Raw genomic sequence first — 26,577 nt, forward strand, 5'->3', positions numbered from 1 at the left:
CCTCATGGATTGGATTTTTCGGCTACCTGCAGGATATGGAACAATTTATTGATTAGGAAGTGGACATATACCAAACTTAGAGCTGGCGATGTGGCGGCCACGGTCGAAGTTATTTGCAGGTGTAACGGAGACCTTTCGTTGTCCACATGCCCCCCACGATGGCAAGCATGTAGTTAAGGTGCTCATGTTGTTCGGAGCATGGGAGCCCTGAAAGCCTCGGTGTGTAAGGGCCTGGAGTCAGTGCAGAGACTGCGCATCCGCTCTCTGCCAGGACATATGCCGGTTCCACCGGAGTACCGGAACGGATCTCCAGGGTTGGTAGCCCTGGAGTGGGGGTGTACCCCGGCGGCTAGCCTTACTACAGAAGGGATTTATTGTTCATGCAAACTGAACAATTAAACGTGGCAGAGGGTTCACGCAAACACCCTCGTTTAGAACCAGCCGTTTCGCCTGAGGCAAAACGGAGAAAAAGTGCGGAAACTAAAAGGATAGAGATTGAGGCTAGGAAAAGCTTACAAAAAGCTTTTTTCAAGAGCAATAATGCACCGAACCCTAAATATTTGGTTATTACCAAGGAGGATGGACATTTTTCGAAGGTGAGTCCTTTTCTCATCGCTCGGGAGATAACCAAATGCGCTGGTGGCCCTGTAAAAGAAATAAGGAAGACCTTCATGGGACTTCATGTTTTGACTGTAAATGATGTCTAGTCTCAAAAGATTTTAGGGCTTAAAAAGATTGGAGAACTGGCTGTACATGTCGATCCCCACGGTACGCTCAACACCTCAAGAGGTGTGGTCGTCTGTCGGGATCTTCTAAATTGCACAGAGCAGGAAATTGTTGAGGAGTTGTCAACGCAGGGAGTCATAGAGTGTCGCCGATTGAACATGAGAAGGAATGGTGAAGTCCTACCTTCAGCCTCTCATGTTCTCACATTTAACCGGCCTACCTTGCCGGAGAAGATTAGAGCGGGGATACATCGATTGGATGTGCGGGCATTTATCCCGCAACCAATGCGATGCTTCAAGTGCCAACGTTTTGGCCACACCGCCATCAAATGTGAGAGAACGCAAATATGCGTGTGCGGCGAAGAGGTGCATGAGGGAGAGCCGTGTAAAGAGCCCCCTACATGCATCAATTGCAAGGGACAGCATTCATGTAGATCCAGGAATTGTCCTGTCTACAAAGAAGAAGTAGCTGTGCAGGAAGTTAAAACTCTGCAGAAAGTCAGCTACATCGAAGCCAAAAAGATTGTTAACGCCCGCAAACCCAGAGCAACAACATCTTATGTTCAAGCTGCGGCTACTGTTCCTGCTCCTGCTCCAATTGCTGTAGATGAAAGTCAGCTCATCAGTAAACTTGCTCCGACCGTGGCTAACATGATTGAAAGAATTATTGACAATAAAATGAAATCTTTCAATATTAAAGATCCAATAAAGCAATAGATATTAGTACAGCCTCCTGAAGATAAAACATCGAAAGTTGCTCTTGTTCTGAAGAAAATGGACGCCAAAGCAGAATGCCAAGTCCGTCTTAGTGAGATTCTTGATGACAAGAAAACGATAATACCTACAGAGACTGTTATGGAGGCTCCCAAGCTTCCTGCAACTGAAGTGGCCTCTAAGCCTCAGAGGCCACAAAAAATCACACAGAGGGGGCGAGTGTCCCCCCTCCCACAGGCGGTGACCGGTGCGCCCCCCGTGTTAGGGAGCGGCCAGGTTGCCGCCTCTCAATCGGCGCCGATCCATGCCCGTCGTCGTCGGCGGCTTCGGTGGTCTCCGATTCGGAGACCGGAAGCTACACCGGCGACGTTCTCCGCGAACATGATGCCGTTCGCAATATGGAGAAGAAAAGAAAAAAAGGATGGCCGAAAGGAAAACCTAGGACATAATTTAATTAAAAATTAGCGAGTCGATTGTACAATGGAACATCAATGGATGTTTTTCAAACATCCATGAGCTCCAACGCTTGGTACATGACGTAGACCCGATTTGTATATGTCTGCAAGAAACGCATTTCCGCCGAAATGAAAATTTTTAATTAAAAGGATTCGATATATTTCGGCGAGATCAACCGCCAGATGTAAGAGTTAGAGGTGGAGTAGCTACATTAACATCGACTAGAGCTACCACCGAAGCGGTTGTTCTAAACACAAACCTACAAGCGGTCGCCGTTAGAATGAAGCGTCCGCTCCAGGTCACTGTCTGCAGCATATACTTGCCGTATTTTGATTGGAATAAGGATGTCATAGAAAGACTAATTTCCGAGCTTCCCCCACCTATCCTACTGGTGGGTGACTTTAATGCTCATAATTCTCTTTGGGGATCAGATCGAGTAGATCCCCGTGGAAGAGAACTTGAAGGGTTCCTGATGAATTCAGAACTTATTATTTTAAACGACGGATCAGGAACCTTTTTCAATGCCAGAGATGGATCGACGTCCTGTATAGATCTTGCACTTATAAGCGGATCGATAGCACCGAGGTACAGCTTCCATGTCATAGACGATCTGCATGGAAGCGATCATTTCCCGGTGCAAATTGTAACTGATGTTACAAAAACAATATATCCCATCCCTAAGAGATGGTTATTTGAAAAGGCAGACTGGACGAGCTTCACAGCTAGAACGATACTCCCGGAAACAACTGGAGTTATCGGAGACGATGTCGACGCCATAACAAATGCAATAATTGAATCGGCATCGAGATATATTCCCAAAACATCTGGGAAACTTACGAAAAAACCCGTTCCATGGTGGAACGATGAAATAAGTGAAGCTATAAAAAGAAAGAAAAGGGCGTATAACGCCTTTAAGAAGCGTCCTAGCATAGAAAATCTTGTTGCCTTTAAGAAATACAGGGCGTATGCAAAACGTCTTATGATAGACTCGAAAAAACGATCCTGGCAGCAATACGTGTCATCCATCGACAAAACTACTACTGCATCAGATGTTTGGAGGAAAGTGAAGGCGATTTGTGGGCGTAATGATTTTGCTCCCATAACTAGCCTTCAAGATGAAGATGAAATAAAAGACACTCCATATGAAATTGCAGAGCTGTTATCCAATCACTTCGAAAAGGCTAGCAGAACGGCCAACTACGAGGAAGGTTTTCGAACCAAAAAAGAAGAACTCGAAGGTCTACTAAATTTTAGAACTGAGTATAATTACTCATATAATGTACCATTTAAAATGGAAGAATTTGCGAAAGCGTTGGAAAAAGCAGGTAACACAGCTGCTGGTCCGGATGAAATCCATTATAATATGATCAGGCAGCTGAATACCACTGCAAAACGCAGATTATTAGAACTTTATAATAAAATATGGCGGGATGGAACGTACCCGCAGCAGTGGAAAAAAGCTCATGTTGTTCCAGTACCAAAGAAAAATAAAAATTTAACAGACCCCAATAGCTATCGTCCTATTTCTTTGACGTGTGCTATGGGAAAAATACTGGAAAAAATGATTAATAATCGACTCGTCTGGGTTTTGGAAAAAGAAAACCTGATATCACCGTATCAAGCAGGTTTTCGGCAATACCATTCTACCAGTGATCAAATGATCAGCTTAGAGGACATTATATATACAGCTTATATATACATATATATATATTATATATACAGCTTTATTAAAAGGAAACATTGTGTCGGAGTCTTCTTTGATCTTCAGAAGGCTTTCAATATGACCTGGCGTCATGGTATAATGCTCCAGATACATGAATGGGGCATTCGTGGCAATCTGCCTATACTGCTCAGCAACTACATGAATGACCGTACCTTCCAAGTACGCGTCAACAATGAATATTCATGTGAAAGAATCTTGGAAAATGGCATACCGCAGGGTTCGCCGTTGAGCGGTACCTTGTTTACCATTGCCATTAATAAATTGATACTAGCCATTTCAGTAGAAATTAGCAAAAGCGTCTATGTTGATGATCTGGCAATTGTGTATGCCAGCAACAAGACTGCGATAGTGAGGTACAAATTGCAACGAGCAATCAATGCTCTAAATGAAGTTGCAAGGAATAACGGATTCCAATTCTCACCAGAGAAAACGTGCTGTGTACACTTTTGTAGGAAGAGAATTCCTCATCAAAGTCCTGCGTTGACAATTGACGATAATCCAATACAATATAAAGATAGCGTAAGATATTTAGGACTAGTGTTGGATAAATCCCTTACATGGGGATTACATATACAGGACTTGAGTGATAGATGCAAAAGAGCCCTAAACATTATAAAATGTTTATCGAATTTAAATTGGGGCTCAGACAAAGAGACATTATTGAGATTGTATAAAGCATTGGTTCAATCTAAACTAGACTACGGATGTATCGTATATTCATCCGCTAGAAAGTCGCACTTAAGAAAGTTAGACGTAGTTCATAATAGCGGAATAAGATATGCTACAGGCGCTTTTCGCACAAGTCCGGCGGCTAGTCTGATGTCTGAAGCCGGAATAATTCCACTACATTATAGAAGAGAGATCCTTTTGTTAAGATATGCAACAAATGTATGGGCTTTCCCTGCTCATATAAATAATAAATTGTTTACGAATCATCCTATGGCTGCAGTATATGAACATCGTGCTACCTATTCCAGACCAACCGGAATTAGGTACCACGAATTAAGAAGAAAATATGAAATTGCTATACTAGAGACACTAGCAATTTCTACTAGAGAAATACCGCCATGGCTCTTGCCAGCGGTAAATACAAGTTTGGATCTCTCTCAAGGAGAAATAAAAAAGAAACCAGCAGTGATCATCCAGCAGGAATTTTTAGCAACCGTCAGTAGTTACGAAGAACATATTAGAATTTATACTGACGGTTCTAAAACCGAACATGGTGTTGGATGCTCGATATATGTAAATGAAGAAGCCCACTTTTGGAGACTGCCAGATGTGGCCTGTGTCTACACGGCAGAACTCACTGCAATTCCGCAAGCTCTTCGCTACACTGAACACTATTGCGAAGAGAGAGTGCTAATATGTTCCGATTAATTAAGTGCACTCGTCGCAATTCGGAACAAGAACATTAAGGATGTCCTAATTGCAAACATCCTGTCCATTTTATACGTACTAAAACAACGAGGACAGCGATGCGTATTTTTATGGACTCCAGGGCATGCTGATATTACAGGTAATGAAATCGCAGACAAAGCTGCCAGAAAGGCAACAGTCTGCGATGATTTGGATACATTTCCTGTAAGAGTGGCAGATGTTAAAAACCGTCTAACAAACATAGTAAAAAACAAGTGGAACGCTGAATGGAGGAGTTTAAATACAAAATTAAACTCGGTTAAAACTTCTCCTTATAAATGGAAAAGCGACTTTAAGTTGACTCGCCGAGAACAAGTAGCGGTGACCAGACTTAGAATCGGTCACACGCGATTAACAAATTTATATATGTTAACCGGCGAAGTGAGACCAATGTGCGATGTTTGTAATAAAACACTGACAATCGAGCATCTAATAGAAGAGTGTACCATATATGAGGACCTCAGAAAGAGGTTCCGTCTTACAAATAATATTAGTGCTGATCTGGATAATGGAAATGAAGAAAATATAGTTGCATTTTTACACGCCAGTGGACTTCTTAAAAGTCTATAAAATGGAAGTTTAAAGCTGTGGTAAAAGATACTCTAAGCGGTAGTTTTATATATACATATAAGGGAGTCTCGAAGCGTGGCACGTATAGTGACGGGAGGTAGCCCTCTTGCCTAGGCCATTTTGGCTCACCTGCATTCAAGAGCAGTGAGTCGGGGTGTGTCCGATGATGGCATGGGGGACCCTCAAGGGTGGATTGAGGGCGCGAGGCTATGGGTGTACGTCGTGCATGCCTGTGGCCTGATATAAGAAGGATTCAACTGCCACGGCACCCTGGCACGACTGATATACTGCTCAACGGCGGTTCTGGTCGCCCCGAGGGTGCTTAAACAAACTATAAATGAGACTTCGTAGAAGAAAGAAAGAAAGATATGGTATTGATAAGTTTAATTTTAATTTTAATTTCATGGTCTTTTGAGAACCTATCTCAAATTTTAATATTGCGGCCCTTTACACCCCGTAAGTGTTTGTGATTGTCCTTGTCTTTCATGTTTTAATGTTTATTGTGAAGTTTGTGTTTTTAAATAAAATGTAAGGGCCCTTTACACCCTTACATATGACGATCCTGATGGAGATAATAATTTCTTTTAAAGAATGTGACGAGGGCTAATGACCTTAGCAGTCGATGCCCGTAAAAATTCAGTTAAAAAATAAAAAATAAAAAAAAAATGTCAGAAGTTTTTAATAAAATAAAATTTTATGTACTTTTCATTTTGTGTAAATGTAATTTAATAGGCGCACAAGGAAGTCATGTGTTGTACAGATCAGATTTTTTCTAAATTTCTACTGTAGCATTTTAGGTTTATTTATTTTAGTAAATTTCCTAAATTGACAAAATAGTTTCCTTTAACTGAGATATTATCTATCACTATGGGAATAGTTTTCAACTTTTATGTTATATAGTAGGATGGTAGTACAATATTTTGCCTATTCAAAGTCTTACTAATTTTTGCCTGTTAAATTTATTAAACTGAATTTGTTTCTTTTTTAATTTTTCTCTATTTATGATACTGGAGTGGACACAATATTCAAATCTGAACAAGGGATATGAGCTTCCTCTAACAAAAAAAAATTATTTATTTATTTTTTCTATTTCAGATGGTGGTTGTTTCCAATCTTTATCACATAGGTTTATCATAACTAAATAACTTCTTTAACTATGTATTATATTAGAATATTTTAAAACAGAAATCTCAGTAAAGAATAAAATGTATGCCAATTTAAATAATTCTACAGATTGTTTTGTTTTTGTACAGGTTGTTTTTGTTTTTCTTTCAAAATAAATAAATGAAGAGTCTCAGTGTGTTTTTGATGTAAGTGTGTGTGTGTGTGTGTGTGTGTGTGTGTGTGTGTGTGTGTGTGTGTGTGTGTGTGTGTGTGTGTGTGTGTTCAGGCCTTATTCTTCACTTAATACTAACTCTTCTAGAAGTTGTGTAACATTTTTTCTACAGGTAAAAGAGAAAATTACATTTTTTATAAAAACAATTTGAAGGTATATTGTTTTGTGGTCATATATTTATATGACCATAAAACAATATACATATATGTGGTCATATATTTATATGACCACATATATATAATATAAATATAAATATATGACCACCATATATAAATATTTATACGTGTATAAAACCTGTTGTCATTTGGATTTGTAAAATGTCTATTTTTTGAAAAAATTCAAGAAAATTATATGGAAAACTTGTGTAATAAAAAAACAACTTATGCTTAAATTTAAGTTTTAATTCATTCTTCTTGGTAGCAGAGGTGGTCGGCATGGGCCCTGTGTTTGGAGGGGTGCCATAGTGTACAGAGAAGTGTTATTTAGAAAAAAAAAATTAATTTAATCGTATTTTATGACACAACCTTTTTAAAAATATGTTTATATTGCTCAAACAAAACATCTCACACAGGATTAGACGGTAGCTCCTTTAAACCAGTTAGTTTACCTATTATCAAGGGTAAGGTATACAGAGGTATGTCATGTAAGAATATGTCATTAGCTTTTGATGAAAGCACAGAAATTCTCTGGTTTATTTCACCCCATATTCTACCACTTTTATCTTCTTCAGTATTTCTGCAGGAAAAATTAACATAAAAATAATAAGCTAAGGTAGATTTATTTTTCCTTATGTAAAAAAAAAATTATACATATATAGGGAAGGAGGGACACTGGATCCCTTGGTTTTGGTTGAAAACTGCTCAATAGTTAGAAGATATCAAGCCTGATGAAAAAATAGACTTATTATTTTCTGCCCTGAATGAGATTGCTCAGATAATAATGGAGTCATCTAATTAGTACAAGAATTTGACTTTTGAGTCCAGAATGGAAAAAAAAGGAAAAAAGCTTTTTGCTTCCATCCCTTTATGGTGGTTGGATAAAACTGAATATCATCAGAAAGTATTTTAGCTATCGAAGGGACATTAAATTATGTGAAATACTTATCTATCCTATGAATAAAATTTTGAAATATGGGAACTTTATGGTGCAGAAATACGGGAAATTTGGTCACCGATTGTGACCAAAATTATACAGCATCAATGCCCGATAAACAGAAATCAATTCCCCATGCACACACCCAGACCCAGCAGTAGCAGTAAAACTGGTTGGACAAAAAAAAAAAAACAATTTGAAATGCTTAATGGCATTCAGAAAAAGTAAAAATCTGTAAAAAACCCTACATACAGAATTTGACAGATTAGCATACTTTTCCTTGTATAGTGTACTGTGTAGCTGTACAGTATAATTATATATCCAGAAAAGTAGAAATGTAAAATAAACGTTGTAAAGCCATACTAAACATTAAAATATTTTTTCAGTTATTTAAATTTTCACTTTTTCTCGGTACAAAATGAAAAAATACTATCGGCAACATATTAATTCTTATTTTAGCTCGAATTTCAAAAAAATAAAAATTTTAAGTAAAAGTTGAACTAGTATTACGTTTTTAGTCTGTGTTTTTAAAAGTTGCTTATATTAAAAAAATATATATATGTATTTTACATGGCTTAGTTTCATTTCTATTTAAAATATTAGTATCCGTATGTAAGAAAAACTGTTCGGAGGAAAGTTTTAGACGCGAAGGGCGAGATACCAAAGTCTGGATAAAAAGCTGACGTCACGCGGCTGAAGCCGCTTTCCGGGAAAGTCCCAAAACAGTGGATTGTTTCTGATGCACGACTTACACACACAACTTAATTAAAAATATTTATCGTTTTATTTGAATAAAATATTTTTTCGTTTATTTAATTCGATAATTCTAACTAAAGCGCGCGCGCATACCGTATTTAATTTGCGCGGGTGTGACGGTACTAGCGGCGATGGTCGGCCCTAAATAAACTAATGTAATTTTACAACTTGCATAGAAAAAATTCGCTTGTACGGTCGGCAGACTGGTGAAGCCGCGAGGCGTAACGCACCAGGTACCGAGTGAATCGCGCGATCGAGTTCGAGACCCTTCTAGACCGAGTTACTTTTTTACACTTTAAATATTTTCATTTATTTAATTCTTCCGCTCACCTATGACGTCACGAATTGCAGTAGTTTAGAACATTTTTTGTTTGGGGGGGGATGCGATTTTACAAAACCGGTTTTTTTTTTGGCAGATGTTATTTTTTAATTGTTAACAAATACGCCTAAGAAAAATATGATCTTAATTAGGCGAAATCTCGATATACTGAGGGTGAACTTTATACTGAAGGTATAAAGGTCACCCTCAGTATAGCAAGGTCACCCTTGCTTTACTCATTTGTCCTTTTAATGGCACCAATGCCCCATATATAGAAGTAATCTGACTGTTTTTGGTCAAAATCGGTCCAATAGTTCTGGAGATAGTTGATTTAGAGGCCATCACCGAACATGCGTACATACGAACATTAATATCTGGAAAATTTCCATCCGGATTTTGTGTTCCTTAGGTGTCAAAACGCCAAGATCCGGTGAAAACCGCATATGCTCAAATTGTACCAATTATAATGCTTTCACTTCTAGAGCTATAGCGCTATCTAGACGGGAAAGTAAAAATTAGAAAACTGTATGCAGTGAAAATACGTAGACTGATACCGAACTTCTGTGGGAAAGCTCAGGAATTTGTGCTATTACAAAACGTAAACGTGTTAATAACATTAAAACAGAATGCGTTATAGTATTAGGTCACGCTATTTTACGATTAATACTTTTCAGTTCGTCTTTTTGAACTTGGTTTGATTCTCTTTTAAATATTTATATTAAAATAATTGAGGTCTCAAAATCGTATCTCTTCGAGGAAAAGTTTAAAATGATACGTAAATGCAGAAATTATACAGCAACATATTAGCCAGATATTTATAATAAATGTTGGTATAGATAACTTTTAAAACGTCACTTTTTTAAACTTTGCTGCTGGATTGCATTATATATATTGTTTTAATGACATTAAAGTGGCCTCTTTTACACAGGATGGTGGTGTCTGTGATATTATCACCCGTCCTTGATGCTACAGGTTTAATGTAACCTTGGTCTCCTGTTTTAAAAAAAAAATCGATGGCTTTTCCAGACTGTTGATTTATTCGTTGAAATCGTTTTTTATCAAAGTATTGAAATGTTTTTTTTTTTCATCGGCTTATTCTATGAATTATTTGTGATGACTATGTAACTTTAATTTATATCTTAACTTAACAGATTATTCGATTTGTATTGTTTTCTTTTTGTATTAAAGATATTTTTAAGTCTTGTGTTTTACAATTTGTGAATATGAAAGCGAGTGAGCACCCCATAGGAGCATATCTCTAGACGCGTTATTAAGATACGTTATGTTCAATCAGAAACGGTGAAACACTGTGATCTTTTACGAGTTAATAGGGTTTACCAATTAAAATAAAGTTTTTAAATGTTATAATTGTTTTTTTTTGTTATTTATTATTGATTTTTATTTACAAAGAAATAACATAATTGGATATATCGTCGGTAGTAAGTGTATGTTTGATAACGCTGATATTTAATAGTAAAACCTTGAAAGCTAAAAAAATGCACATTTTTTTATGGAAAGGGAAAGTTTTGAAACCGGTAGTGTTTTTTTAGTTTTTGTAGTTGGTAGCACTGATGGGGAAAGGCCATCCGTTTGACTTGCGACGGCATTCAAGATCTGACAGCTAGTCGAAGGTGGTATTCGCTTCTTACCCGCGCGTTTGTGTTTGTTGTTATGTCGTGATAACTTTTTTCAACTTTCTACGCGATAGTTTTATTTTAACAGTTTTCTTTTTAAGAATTACAATTTGTTTTCGTTTATCATGTTTATTTTGTAATCTTTTACGTTAGTATGTGGTACTTTTGTTTACGGGTGTCGAGTTGTCCATCATTAAATATTATTAAATATAAGATGTGAATCAGTGAAAATCTAATAAATTTTTTTTGTTTATTCGTTTTATCTTCGTGTTCGACATAAGTTAGCGGTGCAAGGTAAGCGTCCTTTAATGTGATGTATTTACTTTATATGTGACCGTAAATTTTATTTACGTTTTTTATTTTACTATTGTATCGCGTTTCATTATGTATAAATCGGTTCTGTTTTGTTTTATTTTACAATGAAGATAATTGTAACGAATAACCGTGAAGTAAGAATGCAATTTTTATGTTGCTTCTTATATTTTTTTATCGAGGTATACGCGATTGAATGATGTTTTAGATGCATATGATAATTGTTAAATCTTTTGAGAAAAAGTTTTCAGTCCTAACTGCAAAACTGTTTGATAGTTTACATTCAGCCAATTTTTTTTATACTAAAAATGAATTAATTTTAAGAAATAATATAAAAAATTTCTGTATTATGATATAAAAAAGGACGCGTTTGAATATAGACATCAATAAGCAATTCATTAAATGAAAAAATCAGTGAAGTGAGTGTGCGAAAAGCATGCTACTGGTAAATTTTCTGCGGGAGGGGTTTATTGGTCGCAAAAAGGGATAAACATGCCAATGTCTAAAACAGCATCTGGTGTACTATCTGTCGTAAAACATGTTTCAAGATTAATTTTTGATTGAATTTTAACAATTCAAATGACGTAGTTCTGTTTGTTAAAATTATTTCAAAACAAGCGGGACGTTCTAAAGTCGACTGGATTATATTTTCTTCTTTTTTACGTATGTTCAAAGCTTATTCTTCACAAATGGTATTAATGATTCTTATTTATTTTGTAGAGAAGTTTTAATAGTTGTGGTCTCGTTATACGTTGAAGATTTTTAAAGCAAAAAATTAGTTTGTCTACATGAACAGTTTGTCGTTTAGAATTGCTTAGTATTGGACTATTATAGCGTATTGATAAATAATATTTAGACTGATATATTTCATTTATTTTCAAAATGTATTCGCGCGAGAATTAAATATGAATTAACAAAACGAACTTAAGCAGTTCGTTAGTAGTCTTTCAACGTTTCTAGTATAATTTTTTTTTATACGCACACATCGCCTTTTTTTTGCAAACAGCTTGTTTAAAATATGACAGCGTTTTTTATAAATATATCATTTTTTAAATAAAAATGATGAAATACACTTTAAAATTAAATTTAAAAAAGAATAGATTAAAAATATGTTATTTTTCCCAGCTAATATAGAAATTATAACTATACTAAAGGGAAAGTAACGTATAGTTATCGATTTAAATAAAAATCATTCTTTTTTAAAATTATACCTCAAGGGAACATTTTAGAAAACATTTTTTTAACGTTTTCCCTAAGCTCAAAATAACCGTTTTTATAAGTGAATTTTTATGTAAGTACGTAATGTATGTTTGCCTGTTCAAAACTTAATAACTTCGGACTCTGTAAACAAGTTTCTTCAAACTTGATAGGAAAATGCCGTCGTCAGGATGATTTATTTTATTAAATCTGTGTAAAAACTGCAAAAAGGGGGTGTTTTGGCCAAAATAAAATTAAAAATTTTACTGGAACATTTTATCAAAAATTATTTCATATTTCAAAGGAAATATCCGTTTTGAGCAACGCTGAATCCATTTTGACTAGTTTCGGCGTGACGTCTGTATGTATATGCGTATGTATCTCGAATAACTCAAAAACGATTAGCCGTAGGATGTTGAAATTTTGGATTAGGACTGTTGTAACATGTAGTTAGTTGTTCACCTCCCCTTTTTGATTGCAATCGAAATTAAAATTAAAATTTTAGTTAATGGAATATTTGGATCTTAACGGGAAGGCACGTCAGTTCAAATCTCCTTTTGTATTTTTATTTATTTTTTTAACTTTTCTTTTTTTTAATTTAAATATCTTGATTTAATAAATTATTTACCTGCGATTGTAAAAAAAGGTGTATAATAAATAATAATTCAATGATAATAAAAAAAACAAAAATCAGAAGTTGTTTAAATGTAATTTAATAGGCATTACATATGTGTATATGTAATAGATTTGATGATACATCTGATTATTTAATATTAATTGAAAATTATAATTTAGAATCGTATTATCTTTGGATTTTCTAGTTTAATTTCTGTTAAATTTTATTTAATTATTCCGGAATTTCTGTTTAATTTTATTTATATTAAAAATAACTACAGAGTGACTGAAAAATAGACCCTAACAAGAACAACATATACCAGTACACTGAGGCATACATCCCCGATCTTTAATAATTGCAAAAAATTCTTATCTTTTAGTTCATTACTCCTCTGATATTGTCGGACAATATTCTCCCTAAGTCGGAGTTGATCATCCTCTCTTTTATTTGTTTTTTGTTGCCAATCATTTAATCGCTCTTGGTTTGATATAATTTTTCTGTTTTCTCTAGTTTTCAAATTTCTTTCTCTCTCTCTATATTCATCATCCTCTCTTAATCTTTTTATTTTTTCGTTGGTCTTAACGTTTTCTTCCTTTTATATTTATCATCTTTTCGTAATGTTTTTATGTTTGTTTGGTTTTAACATTTTCTTCCTCTTTATATCCATCATCTTCTCTTAATTTTTTTTATTCTTTCCGTGTTCTTAACATTTTCTTCCCCTTCGTATTCATCTTGTCATTTTTGTAGATGTATTTCTTCATGTTATGTTTCTTTTTCATTTCTGATTATTCACTAAATAATCCAATAATAAAAACTGAATATTTTACACCGTAAGATCGAAATTAACATTTGTAACCAGTGTACAGGAGTTTACTAAACGGAATAGTTTAATTATTATTAACTTTTGTTAGTAATAAATAAGTTGAATTAATGATTGAAAAAATATTTGATGTTAATAAAAACTAATATTTCAGCAGTTGTGTAACTGTCCACTGTATTAAAGAATTGGAGGATCGTATCTCACTTTCAATGAAATAAGTTTAAATGAAGTGCAGCAAAAAATTGTGTGTATGTAATTTGGAAGTCATGTAGTGTCCACATCAGATTTTTTGAATTCTTTTATAGTTTAAAAACTCAATGTATGATACCCATTGCGATTAAAATGTGAAAGTATTAATATTTCATTATCCCCAAACGTATAGAATGTTTTAAAAAAATGCAAAAAAGTTCACCCCTTCCTAAAAAAATCACATTTGAATTTATTTAAAATTATAGCTGTATCTTTTTATTTTTCAAATATTTTTTGACATTTTTTTAAAATTTAGTATTACCATATTGGCGACTATTTTTTAAATTTTAATTTAACAGCTTACTCCCCCAGAAGTAAGAGAACCCACACAATTAAAGAAAGGTTTTTTAGTAATCTTCTCGAATAAAATTTCACCAAAATGGATCGAAGTAAATAATTACATCAATAAATGAATGGTTAGTTCCCCAAAAAACAAGGAGTCTGAGATGGAACATTTACTTAAAATATAAATATCTTGATCTTTAATGTTCTAGATTGAAAATCCTTATGAACTTTATCCATTATTTTCTAGAGTAGAATAGGTTATCAAAATCCCGGGAGAATTTCCTGATACATCTGTATACAGAATCGATAAACGAGCCTGTAATAATTAACTGTAATAAATTTGTCGTATTTTATTTTCTGTATATATTTTTGAAGGAAACAAAACGTGTGTAGGCTGTAGTTTACGGCAGGAATTTTTAAAAGCTTCGGTTTGAATTACTGTTAAGAGTTCATAATAGTATTAAATCAAAAAATGCTTATCTAGCTACATTGTTAAATCGATTATTTGTTATTGATAATTTTAGTGATAATGTATGAAACCGTACCGATAATGAAAACAAAATGTTTATATGCAGATGGGTGTCTTTTTAAAAAAGTTATATCTCAGATTCACTTTTTTATTTTTCTGTTATTGTAATATAGAATATTATAAAGGAAAGTCTGATGGCTCAAAATTTGCGTACGGGTTTTGTTTTCCATTATTTACGTTTCTAAGTCTGCGTAAAAAAAATGAGTGTGTCGGTGTCTTTTTCCTTAATTTCTTAGGACTGGATTAAGAATAAAGCGTGTGGTGAATTGTATATAGGGACAGTTTGACTTTTATAAAAATTTGAATCAAATTTTACGTACGACTGAACCGATTTTAACGAAATTTAATACATGAACTAATTTTACATTTCCAAATTCTCAGATTACTAAACTTTGATACCAAATTTCCAGTCCGGCTTTCTTTTTTTGGATGGTTTTTAGAATTTGAAATTCCCCGTACGGGTTACCGGTCCGGTTGCAAGTAAGTCCAGCGACGGGTTGCCAGCATGGAGCATCTGGACGCGCCCTGGGTTTCATTCGGATGAATGAAGGCGTACCTTTGTTAATTCTGATAACGCTGCCGCCTCGGTCTGGGACTGCTTATTCGGTAAAAAATGCTTATTTTACATCAGCGGCAGGTTGTACGCGAATCTACAAAAGGAGAATCTCAGAGATTCGAAGAGAACTCTGTATATATGAACCGAATAAGAAGTAGAAGAATATCGGAGGCAAGTCGGATCATGTGCAGGGAATGGCTGAATCTAAGATGCCCAGAAGATTTTACGATTACGGTCCAATAGGGACGCCCATGAATGAGACGGTAAGATCAATTTAGAGTGTAGGATGGCCTAACAGGCGAAAGCCTAAGTACATGATAGAAAATAATAATAATAATAATAATAATTTTTACGCCGGTCAGCCGATCAACATAGTAAGCTTTTTTTTACAGCGAATCTGTCTTCGACTCTTCTCAACGAAAAATATTTAAAAAATATTATTCAATCGAAATGAACATAAAAAATGTGTAAAAATAAAGTCAAAAAAAGGTTCTACAACTCCTTAAATCATTTTTTAAAAAGGCTTCAGTCCTGTTCTTCAAGCACAAATGTTTGTCATTTATTCACCGGTTTTTTTTTAAATTTTTAATTTCTCGAAATTATACTAGTAAATGTTCCCCCGAGTTTCAAAAGTAAAAATACGGTGCAATTCTACGAATGTATACGTTCAATTTTTTTATTTATTTTAATTTTTTTTTGTTAAATTTACCCTAAAGCTAGAAACTTGTGCATGATATCGTGAGAATGTGGAATTGAAGTTTTGTAGCTTATGAAAAATGCAGTACAAAACCTGACCGGGATTTGAACCCTATACCTTACGGATGAAAGGAAGAGATGATACCGCTCGCCAAGTATGTTATAATGGTTTTATGTGCTAAAACCATACTTTGCTTAATATCTGTGGAGCGGATATAATCAGAAAATTCGGTATGATGATTCATTCGTTTGACTATTATTAATTCATTATTGATTATAATGCTTCGTTTTACGGTGAATTTTTTTTAAAATGAAAATGAAAGAAGGAGGTAAGTTAATTTCCCTTTTAATAAGCATTAAGTTTAAACTAAAAACTGTTACCAAAAACTTTTTCAGTTTTTTTCTCGATTTTCCAACTTGTTTTCTTGTATTTACACTGGAATACGGTAGTCTGAAGTTAATAATTTCTATGAACATCTCCTTTCATTACTATAGATTAATTGAATTTAAAATTTAATTTTGATGGTTTTATGATGGTTCATCGAGGAGCTTCGTATTCTATCTAATTACAGGGAGACAAAACGAACGTAAAGGTTGCCTAACTTTCGCTGTGTGTAAATTTTATTCTCGTTAAACTTACAGGAATTTGTCCTTTAACTTCTACAGTAAGTTTTTACTGTTTAAGTACTGAAGTTTTTACGGTTTATAAGTTCCTTGATAAAAAGATAACGTTACGAAATATTTTATAAATAAAATATTGTTATGGCACCTTTTACAACATGAAAAAATAAATAAATGATTACCTGTTAAATTGTTCGTAATTATTACTAATGAAAAATTCGTTTTTCTGTTTTCATACTTTTTGTTTCTGTTTCTGTTTTTCAATTGATGAGTACTGTTTTTACTTTTTCTTTAGGCGATTGAAAAAAAAGTTATACAGAGTGTTTCAAGAGGAATCTGCAATACTTTATAGGCGTATTCCGCCTATCAAAACAATGAAAAAATTTCAGATAAACATAGGTCTGGAAACGTTTCGTTAGCGAGTTACGGCTAGCGAAATATTTGCCTAGATTTCAGCTCCTCCAGTGAAATGAGGTCGTACTGACATTCTTTGGACGTTAATGTAGAAGCGAAGTTGATGGTTTTCTATGGTTTTTGAACTGGAAAATTCAATAAAATAGGTCCCACAATTGTAACTCCTTTAGCTTTTAAGTTATTTGACTTAAAACCCAAAATTAGGGGGTCCAAAAAACAACTTTTTAATGTTTAGCTTAAAATAACTTTCTTAAATAAGTAATAAATACATAAACAAAGCTTGTAGAGAATTTAATTCTTAAAAAGATGATGCAATCAATGTCTATGGACACTGAACACAATGTTTTCAAATTCGTTTTTATTGAAAACCAAACACAACTAAACAAACTAGCTGGCACAACTGCAGTTATGGTTAGAATTCTCTTAGAAACACAATAACATAATTAAATTTAATTTGGTTATCGGTAAAATTTCTAATATCTTAAATAGAAAACTCAAAAACCGTTTGAAGAAAAATGATTAGTTGATAAACGACAAAGAATAATTTGATAAAAGAAAAAAATGATTTTAAGAAAAAAGAAAAATAAGGATATTATTCCTCACCCTTGAACGGGATTGTTTAAATACACAACCGAAGTGAAATAATAATAGAATCGCGTAATCAGTGCAATAATGCGACAGTAAATCCGGAAACGATTAAAAATAAATAAAGTGTTTTGACCCACCCCTTTATGAGGGGTTTGATTTAGACCAAACGTCATCAGTAATATTTTCCCTATGTAAGTGGGGATGAAATTTTTAAGGGGGGTGAAAAAAAATTTCGTACCCTTCGAGTAAAGTTATGAAATACGAGACCCATAAGTTCATATCTCTGATTTCCCCCCCCCCCCCAATAATTGTGACCAAAATTAAATAACACCAATGCCCCTAATAAACCGAATTCTAAATCGTAAATTCATCCGAATCGGTCCATTCAGTATGGAGATATGAAGAAAAAATTATCCAACGTGTATACGTACAATCCAACCGTGTATTAATATAGCAAGCAAAAAACAAGGATGTATGCACTTAAGTGTATTCTTGGATGTGTTATTCAGTGCTTAATAATGTTCTTTTTTTTGTTAGAGGTGGTCATGAAACGTCAATTTTTACAAAAACCTCGACCTGCAAAATTAGACCCGATAATTGTGACGTCGATAATTAGTTAAGGCAAATACAAATGTGTAAACCAAACATTTTACAGATGACATCAAAAAAACTTACTAACGATTAAATAAATAATATTAATTAATTTCTTATGGTTTTATTGTGGCTGTTTATTTTTAATTTTGTTTATATATTTATAATTTACCTTTACTAATTTCTATCTACTGATGATGATTATTTAACGATCGTAATGCGAATCTAGTTTTAGATTTTTATTTTTTTTAAACTGTTATTAAGTTTTTTTTAACTATTTTCTGATTACGAATTTACTTCAATAATCAATTATCTAAGTGGTGTATTTATTCAAGTTTTTGTAAATAATTTGCTATAGTTTCCTTAATCTTAAATTGATTTTTTTTTGTGTTTAAAAACTCGTATAAACGTTATATTTATGGGGGCTTTATAATTAAAAAAAACCCATTTTACATTTTCAGTCTTTATTAATATAGTATAATGAAACCTCCACAATACGGAATGTCTTAAAAGTGGAAACCTCCTTGAAACGTACTGTTTCCCCAGTCCCGAATTATTTTAATAGAAATTAATATTTTCAAGACGGAAAACTTTTTAAAACGGAAACAGAAAAGAAACATGGATTTTATTTTTAATTTCACGTGTTAAAATCTATCTCGTTAGTCGGAAAGGAAATAATAAAAAAAAAAAAAAAACGGAACAGCCTGTAATAAAGTGATTAAAAACAATTATACGCAAACCACTATTTGTAAAATAATAAATGCAGTAGATAATCGTTGTTTTGCACAAGATATGCCGTCACATTTATGGCTGAACTTCGGCCTATAAGCCTGCGGTCATTAATAAAGTACGCTAACGGGCGACAGGGTATGTAAACAATACGTGCTGTGTTTTGTGAACAAGTTAATCGTTTCTTAGAATTTCTATAGTATAGATTTAGAATATTTTATTCAGTGTCGTGAACTCGGTGATTGGAAGCGGTAACAGTTTTCATCTTTCATGAGCGTTGCTATTCTAGTTTCACATTTTATTGTTCGAAACCGTTTAATTTAAATAAAGGACTTGATTGTTTTAGAATCTGTATTAGTTCATGTAGCGTTTTAGGCTAAGTGTGTTTCTTATTTTTTCAGTGTAACTTTTAAGTGAAATATAACTACGGTTGCCATAATTTTTTATTGACCAATCGGGACACCTGAAGAGAGTGGGTGAAGGGTTGAGGGAGGAGAGTTGAGGCGGAGGGCTGGAGTTAAAAATGTAATACAATAATACATTATGATTTACATATATTTTGTCTATATTGTATAAATATAATACTTAATACATAAAAATGTGTAAATAAAAGAATAAAAAAGACAAATTGTGCTCGATTAAAAGATTACATATTATATTAAGAATCTGTAGGAAGGTGTAATTTAAAACTTGTACCTTAAACGTTAAACCAGTCATATTTTTCGCTTGATGCACCTTTCTTAATATATCGTTTTTGTTTTTTATTTTGTTAAAAAATTCAGAACAAGTAAGCCAAAATTTACTTTACACAGCATCAACGCAAGTACTGTTGATTCTTGCATTAAATCTCTTTCATCTGTCCAAGCGTTGTTCATCAATGAGAACACTCTTTCTACAGGAGCTGATGTTCCGCGAAGGCGCAAAAGACGTACTCAAGTCCAAGATTACGCATTGAGATGTCATTTTTCTTAACATGGCTGAAGAATTGCAACCAGTTTTCTTTCCTCGATAGCTTTTTGTCGTCGTCTTTTTCTTTTGTTTCCCAGACTCCCACTTTATTAGTTAAAATTTTCTTAGCAATAACAGCTTTATCAAAAAGTTCATCTGTATTTATCTACAGATAAAAAAATGTTGGTTTTACCGACATTGATGTTTATTTTTTCAGCTGTTCTTTCAAAGTCATCCCACAAGATTGTGTTTTCATTTACCTAGTTAAATTCCTTGGCATCCCTAAACTGTTTTCTCAAAAGTCTAAGTAATACACCGATCAGAGAATGCAGTAAAGTCATTTTGAATGTTATAATAATCCAGCTGAGCTTCTTGTAGTATTTTTAAACGATTTTTTGCTCCAGAATGAATAAAATTACAGTCTCTTCTCTCTTGCAGATTTTCTTTTAATTTTTGCAAGGAAAATGCAACATCAGTGGCACTTGATTTGTTTCTTTGATGGCTAAAATAGTTTTGTTAAACAATGATAACTGGCCGTGAACAAGCCATAGGTACAGCTCGCCTCGTTCATCATCAAAATACGTTTTTATCACAGCTGGGCACATTTCTTGTAATACAAAATACTCCCTTAGTCCTTGGAATAGTTTCAAAATTCTTTCTGCTGGCATCAGTGAAAGGAATCTTGTGTTTGCATGCTGCAAAACCTTACGGTATTCAATTTCTGCAAATTCACAAAATTCATTAAGCTGTGTCACACGTAGAATATAGATATGAAAGTATTTGTAAATTTTAGGTACGGGGCACTTAAGTAGGAAGGAAATTAACAGCAGTCTAGATAGAATTGTGGACAGTGTGGGCACCACAACCGACCAGTGATAGATCTACCTCATTCTTGATCAGAATGAAAACGTTGTTTTTCCCTCTTCTTTTCACTCCCCGAAACGTTGTATTGCAATTGTCAACACAAAACCCAACAATTTTTTGTTCCAAGTTTTATATCTCGTAACTGGTAAAATATGATTTGATAATATCTTTGTAGTTCACCTGGAACGGATTTAAAATCTAAAAGCTTAACTTGCCCCGCAGATTGTTGTTTAAGTAGCGCAAAATAACAGGTACAATTTTTATTTCTGTTCTGTTTGAGGCATCCTTACTTAGTGCAACAAAACTCGATTTTGCTAAGTCTTCACGAAGCTTTTCGAATGCTAAAGTTGCTATTACATTTATCACAATTGGTTCACATTTTGTTTTTCCTGGAGAAAATTTAGGTTCAAAAAATTTTAATTAAATTTCAACACGTTTGAATTAAAGCTCGTCATGATTCGCGTATGTTGCCTCTTTTGCGGTTATGTCCAGTTCTTTGTTCACAGGATTGCTACTCTTAAAAAAATTTGTTACTTTTGAAGATACAGCAGATAATAAACTATTTTGGAGTCTATTTGATTTTAAATGGTCGTTTATGTCCGAACGACGACCGAGAGCCACAGACTTTTATCAAGTTAACTTTATCATCATGAGTACGTACCTTTTTTAAAAAAAGAAATTCACTTTCCAGGCACTCTGTAAACGTTTTTTGGTAGACACTCTTTTTGGTATTCTTGAATTTAGAACTATACGATAGTATAAAACAACCTAAACTAATGTAGCCCTGCACAAAAGCAGATTTCTGACTATACGAACATGCTAACAGGCAACATGTCAAGTTTTCACTGCGTGACAGCTAACGGAACCAAGAAAAAGGCTGGGGTATTGAAGTTTACTCTTTAACTTAACGCGTTGGACTCGTCCGGAGCACCAGCGGTATTCACAGCAAACTCCTAGGCAGTCTCACCTGCAAGACGTTATTACTGAACTCGTTCATTATTTTTCTATGAACCAGATTCACCGACCGGGATATTTCGGCAACCAGGCGGGATACCAGGATAGCAGTCTAAATCCGAGACTATCCCGGTCAAACGGGACGTATGGCAAGCCTAAATATAACTAACTTGAAGATAGAAATAAGTGTTTTATATTCGTGAAATACAGTATCTGTGAATGAAAATAGTTAGTACCGCTGCGGTAAGTCAAAATTTATGCAGTAATCAGTGTAATATGTATTTTCTAAAACCTATCGGTTTTACAATTTTTAAAAACTAGCGAATAATATCGTTTTTATACAGTATATAAATTTTCCGGTATATTCCGAACGTATTTTGTTGTCTACTTCATTTTATATTCGTATAATTCATTTCACAGGACCTCAATATGAATTAGCTGTATTTTTTAATGACACACAGAAACCTCTTCAGAACGGATTTCTTACTCGGTCCCGACATTCCGTTTTGGGGAGGTTTTACTGTAACAGATGATTATTCTTTGTCTTATGCATAAAACTGGGGATTCAAGCACATTTAACAGGATATAAAAACTTCAAAAAATTTTTTAAAATACTGGGAACTATTTTTCCTAAAGCTTTTTTCAGCAATATGACTGAAGTCCCTTTTTCTGTTTTAATGATTTTCTCCATTATATATTTGAGTAGTTGAATTGATTATAGTCAGCAAAAGATGTTTTGAAAGAATAGTTCTGTTTTTTTTTAAATTTTGTATTTATGAAATTTCTGTAGACTAAAAATGTTATTTTGTATTTATGAAACCTTTATAGACGGTAGGTTATTTAAGTGTTTTACCGTAAAAAACATACAGTTTTTCTTCGCACTTTCTTTGAAAAAGTTGTTTATTTTCTCTTTTATTAAATGTTTTTGTATAATTAATTTAATAAATACCTACTACAACTTGTTATTTTTTATAAATTTAACATGTTAAAAGATTTAGGGTTTTATTTTAAATTGTGTATTATATACATCATTTTTATTTTCTATTAACGTTTTTTGTCTTCCTAATCCAATTTTCTTATGTTTTTATTGTGTATGTTATACATTTAAATGAGATTGGGGGGGGGGTAGTCTCATAGGTAAATAAATAAATACGACGTCTGTTCAAAAAATAACCGAACTCTTTTAATTATTTAATGACGTGCGGTTGGCAGCATTGATTCCGTATAATCTCCTCTGTAACCACATCTTCTTGGATTGTTGATATCTCCTTAAATTTTTGTGTTATTGTTGTTTGAGTATAATATGTTTAAGTATTAATAGCGATTTTTGTAATGTGCGATTTTGAATTTTTGTCTCAATGTCGTAGCCGTAAACCCAGCTTTCGTCTTCCGTTACGATCATTTGCGTAAATGTTTCATCGTCATCGGCTTGTTCAAGGAGTTGTCAGTAATTGTCCACTCGATGTTCTTTCTGTTGTTCGGTCATCAAACGAGGAACAATCTTTGCTGCAACTCGATGCATGTTGAGTTTTTCAGTCAAAATGCCATGGCATGATCCAATCGAGATGCTAACTCTTTCTGCATGTTCTTTGACAGTCAATCGGCGATTTGCACGCACCAGATCGTTGATTTTCTGAACGTGTGTGTCAACAGTGAAAACCATTCGCAGCATTGCGCACGGCCCAGAGCATTATCTCCGTATGCTTGTTTAAAAACTTGAAACGTGTCTGTGAAAGTTTTCCTCAGTTTCACGCAAACGTTTACGTCGTATCGTTGCTCCCGAAAAACGCACATTACAAAAATCGCTAACACTTAAACATGTTGCAATCAAATAACAATAACACATGAACTAAACGTGATATCAACAATCCAAGAACATGTGGTTATACAGTAGGTTATGTGAAACACTGCTGCCAACCGCACGTGACTAAATATCTCCGTTGGCGCGTAATTAAAAACGTTCGGCTTTTTTTTGAACAGACCTCTTGTATTATTTATTTCTTTTTGTGTATTTATTTCTTTGTTCCTACTTTTCCGTCTATATTCTGTACAGCTATACAGTATAATATTGTAAAATGGAAAGCTTGCTAACCGTGTCATATGCTTGAATTTCAGGATTTTTTTTGCAAATGTTAACGTTACATGATAAAATACAATTTTTAGCTTTGAAGAATTCCGGAAGAAAACACGTATGTTGGCCTGTTTTTATTTCTTTTTGCTTGGTATCTCCAGGTTGGATGGACTTATTCGGATGAAATTTGGCACGATAAATTCTGTATTTTGGACTTTGATGCCATTTAATTTTGTTCACAATCAAGGAGGCGGGGAGATAATGCCATTACGGTTTCCATTTATCAAAATTTTACCTTAAAATTTTACATTTAGGCAATTTTTTCACATAATTTAATGCCTTAGGTAGATAAGACATTGTTTATGGACTTAAAGTTACATTTTGTACTAATTAGATAATTTCATTACTTAGTATATTACTTTGGTTATGTAATCGCTCAATTTTATACTTAGGGATGGGAATAATAAACCTATATTTTTTTGTAACTTTTTCGTTGGTTTTCGTGGTAATTATTTCTCTGTAAACGGTTTTTGAAAGTATTCTATTACAATTTTTGGAAAATTCACTGACAAATAACTTAAAGCAAACTAATTTAAATTACGTTATTATATTTTAAACGTATTTTTTTTGTTTTTTTCCTAGTTATCGTTTAGGATTTTTATGAAATTTTGTCTGTTGACTTTTGAATACGGATCACCGATGCCACTTAACTTTGGTTGTAATCTGTCAAATGAGGTGGAGGGATGGGAATTGCGGTGACCATGGGTTCGATATCGCAATATTATGTAACTTTACCGGATTCGGCGAAAACTCTTGCCGGCTGATTTTAAATTAAACTAAATTAAAAAAAAAATAATAATAATAATACATCTTATTAACTCATATACTTTTCTTGTTGTTGTTGATGAAGGTATTATGTATTTACAAACAAATAATTCATTTAAGTTTGCTTCTGGAAGAAACAAGGTGTAAGTATGATTTTGCACAAATTGTAATTAATTAGGTTTTTGATTTTGAAAAGAAACCAATGTTAATTCTAATTTGTTTGGCGATTCTTGGTGTGCCGTTTTGTAATATTTTATAGAAAATAGTTCCTGATTTTTGTAAAAGTTTTTATAAATGACTACAGAGATTGTTTTATACCTAAAAATAGTTAAACATCTTTCCCGTGCAACAAATGATAAGCAAAATTAATTCTATTTATTACGTATTGAATTGCATTAATAATACAATTTATCGACTGGAACTTATAAATTGCACTCTACATATCATTAATTCTATTGTCATAATTGACGCTTACCGCTGAATAGGCGAATTATTTTATTCTCAAGTTAATTATTACAGTACATAAATATCGTATGAATTATAATAGATTTCCAAACTATGTACCGGAGTGTTTTGTGTCTTCTTTGAACATTTTACTCTTGGCTACACTTTGGAGAAAATGTTTTAAAAATAAATTCTTATATTATTATTATTCTAAATTTTAATATACCTTCTAGATAGTTCTCAGAAACTAACAGGAAATTAAATACCACGACTTATGAGGTTTTTTGAGTATTAAAAAAAAACACCTTAAAGCTTGTTTTAAAAATACTGTACGGGGCGCGCGTGTTTGTATGTATATTTATGTTGGCCTCTATTTATCGTATTATCATAAGAATATTATTTTATTCGTAATATTAGTATTTTGAACGATTAAAAAATATATAAATGATTTTCCACCTATAGAATATGATCATAGTACTACACAGTACTGCGTAGAAAACTGTATAATTTTTCGCGAAAGAAATATACAAAACAAATTCAATGAAAAATTGAAAGGGTATAATTTTTTTAAATTTAATATTAAAGTATATTTTCGGTTTATAAGAAAATAAAAATAATATAACCGTACTTTGATGAAATAATTAAAAATAATGTGTAGACTCAACACACAAGCATCTAGTTTAAACTTACCACTGTGACTGTACATAAGCATGTGTGAAAAATACCCCAATGTAAAGTCAACATAACCTCAAATTGAGGTTATATTTTTTGTTATCAACCTTAAATTGTGCGTAACTGAAGAACGACTCGACTAATCTTCGTCAGATTTTCGCATGCACAACTTCAGATATACTACTACAGCATATCTAAATTTTAATGAAATTTATTTAGTAGCTTTGGAAATTTTCTATTCACAAATTTGATACATATGCCTATGTATATATTTATAGCAATGAGAAGGAAATTATATTTTAAGTGAATGATATTTTCTTACCCCTCATACCTCAAAACGTAAAGAAAACTCATTTTCATCTTCAATCCCTCCGTGCGACTGAAAGTAATACCGTATTTTTTTTCGAATAGTCGGTAAAAAAGTAGTCTTAAGTAATTTGATGATAGACTATTGGTTATATAAAATTTTGAAAAAGAATTCAGAAAAGGACATGGGAAGATATTAAAGGGATTCTATCTAAAAATAATTACAAAAAATAATTTGTATTACATATCTGTTTCAGATTTGTTGGGGGGTATGATGGGCGTACAACATTATTGATGCAAGTGGTACTTACTAGTTACGAGTTGTTTTCACCGAATGAACGTCTTGGTAGTGATGAATATTTCTTTCGTTTCAGTTGGCTTGGCAGCCGGGGGGGTTTAATGACTTCTTATAGTATATTTGACCAGTAAAAAGGGAAGAGAAAATCTCTTCACTCCATATTTTATTTATTGAGGTTCCTGGCGTTTGATGTTTTTTATTGGAAATTGATATCCAAGAATTTTCGCGAGGGTCTTTCGTTTCGTCTGTTA

At 33.3% G+C, this 26,577-nt stretch overlaps 1 protein-coding gene across 4 annotated transcripts in view; it reads left to right on the forward strand.

Annotated features, from left to right (window-relative positions):
• LOC142324083 (diacylglycerol lipase-beta-like) overlaps positions 1–26,577 on the forward strand; it is a 284,175-nt gene that overhangs the window by 32,009 nt on the left and 225,589 nt on the right. Inside the window, exon 1 of one of the 4 annotated variants that reach the window (XR_012756212.1) lies at positions 10,702–11,035. The exons of 1 other annotated variant lie outside the window; for it this stretch is intronic. The gene's annotated coding sequence lies outside the window, so the exon portion shown is untranslated. Of the gene's footprint in view, positions 1–10,701; positions 11,036–19,450; positions 19,470–26,577 lie in introns of those variants that run through there. 2 more of the 4 variants (XM_075364714.1, XM_075364716.1) reach the window with 2 other exon arrangements.

This window comes from Lycorma delicatula, chromosome 4, assembly GCF_047948215.1.
Source record: "Lycorma delicatula isolate Av1 chromosome 4, ASM4794821v1, whole genome shotgun sequence".
In the NCBI taxonomy this organism is placed as follows: domain Eukaryota; kingdom Metazoa; phylum Arthropoda; class Insecta; order Hemiptera; family Fulgoridae; genus Lycorma; species Lycorma delicatula.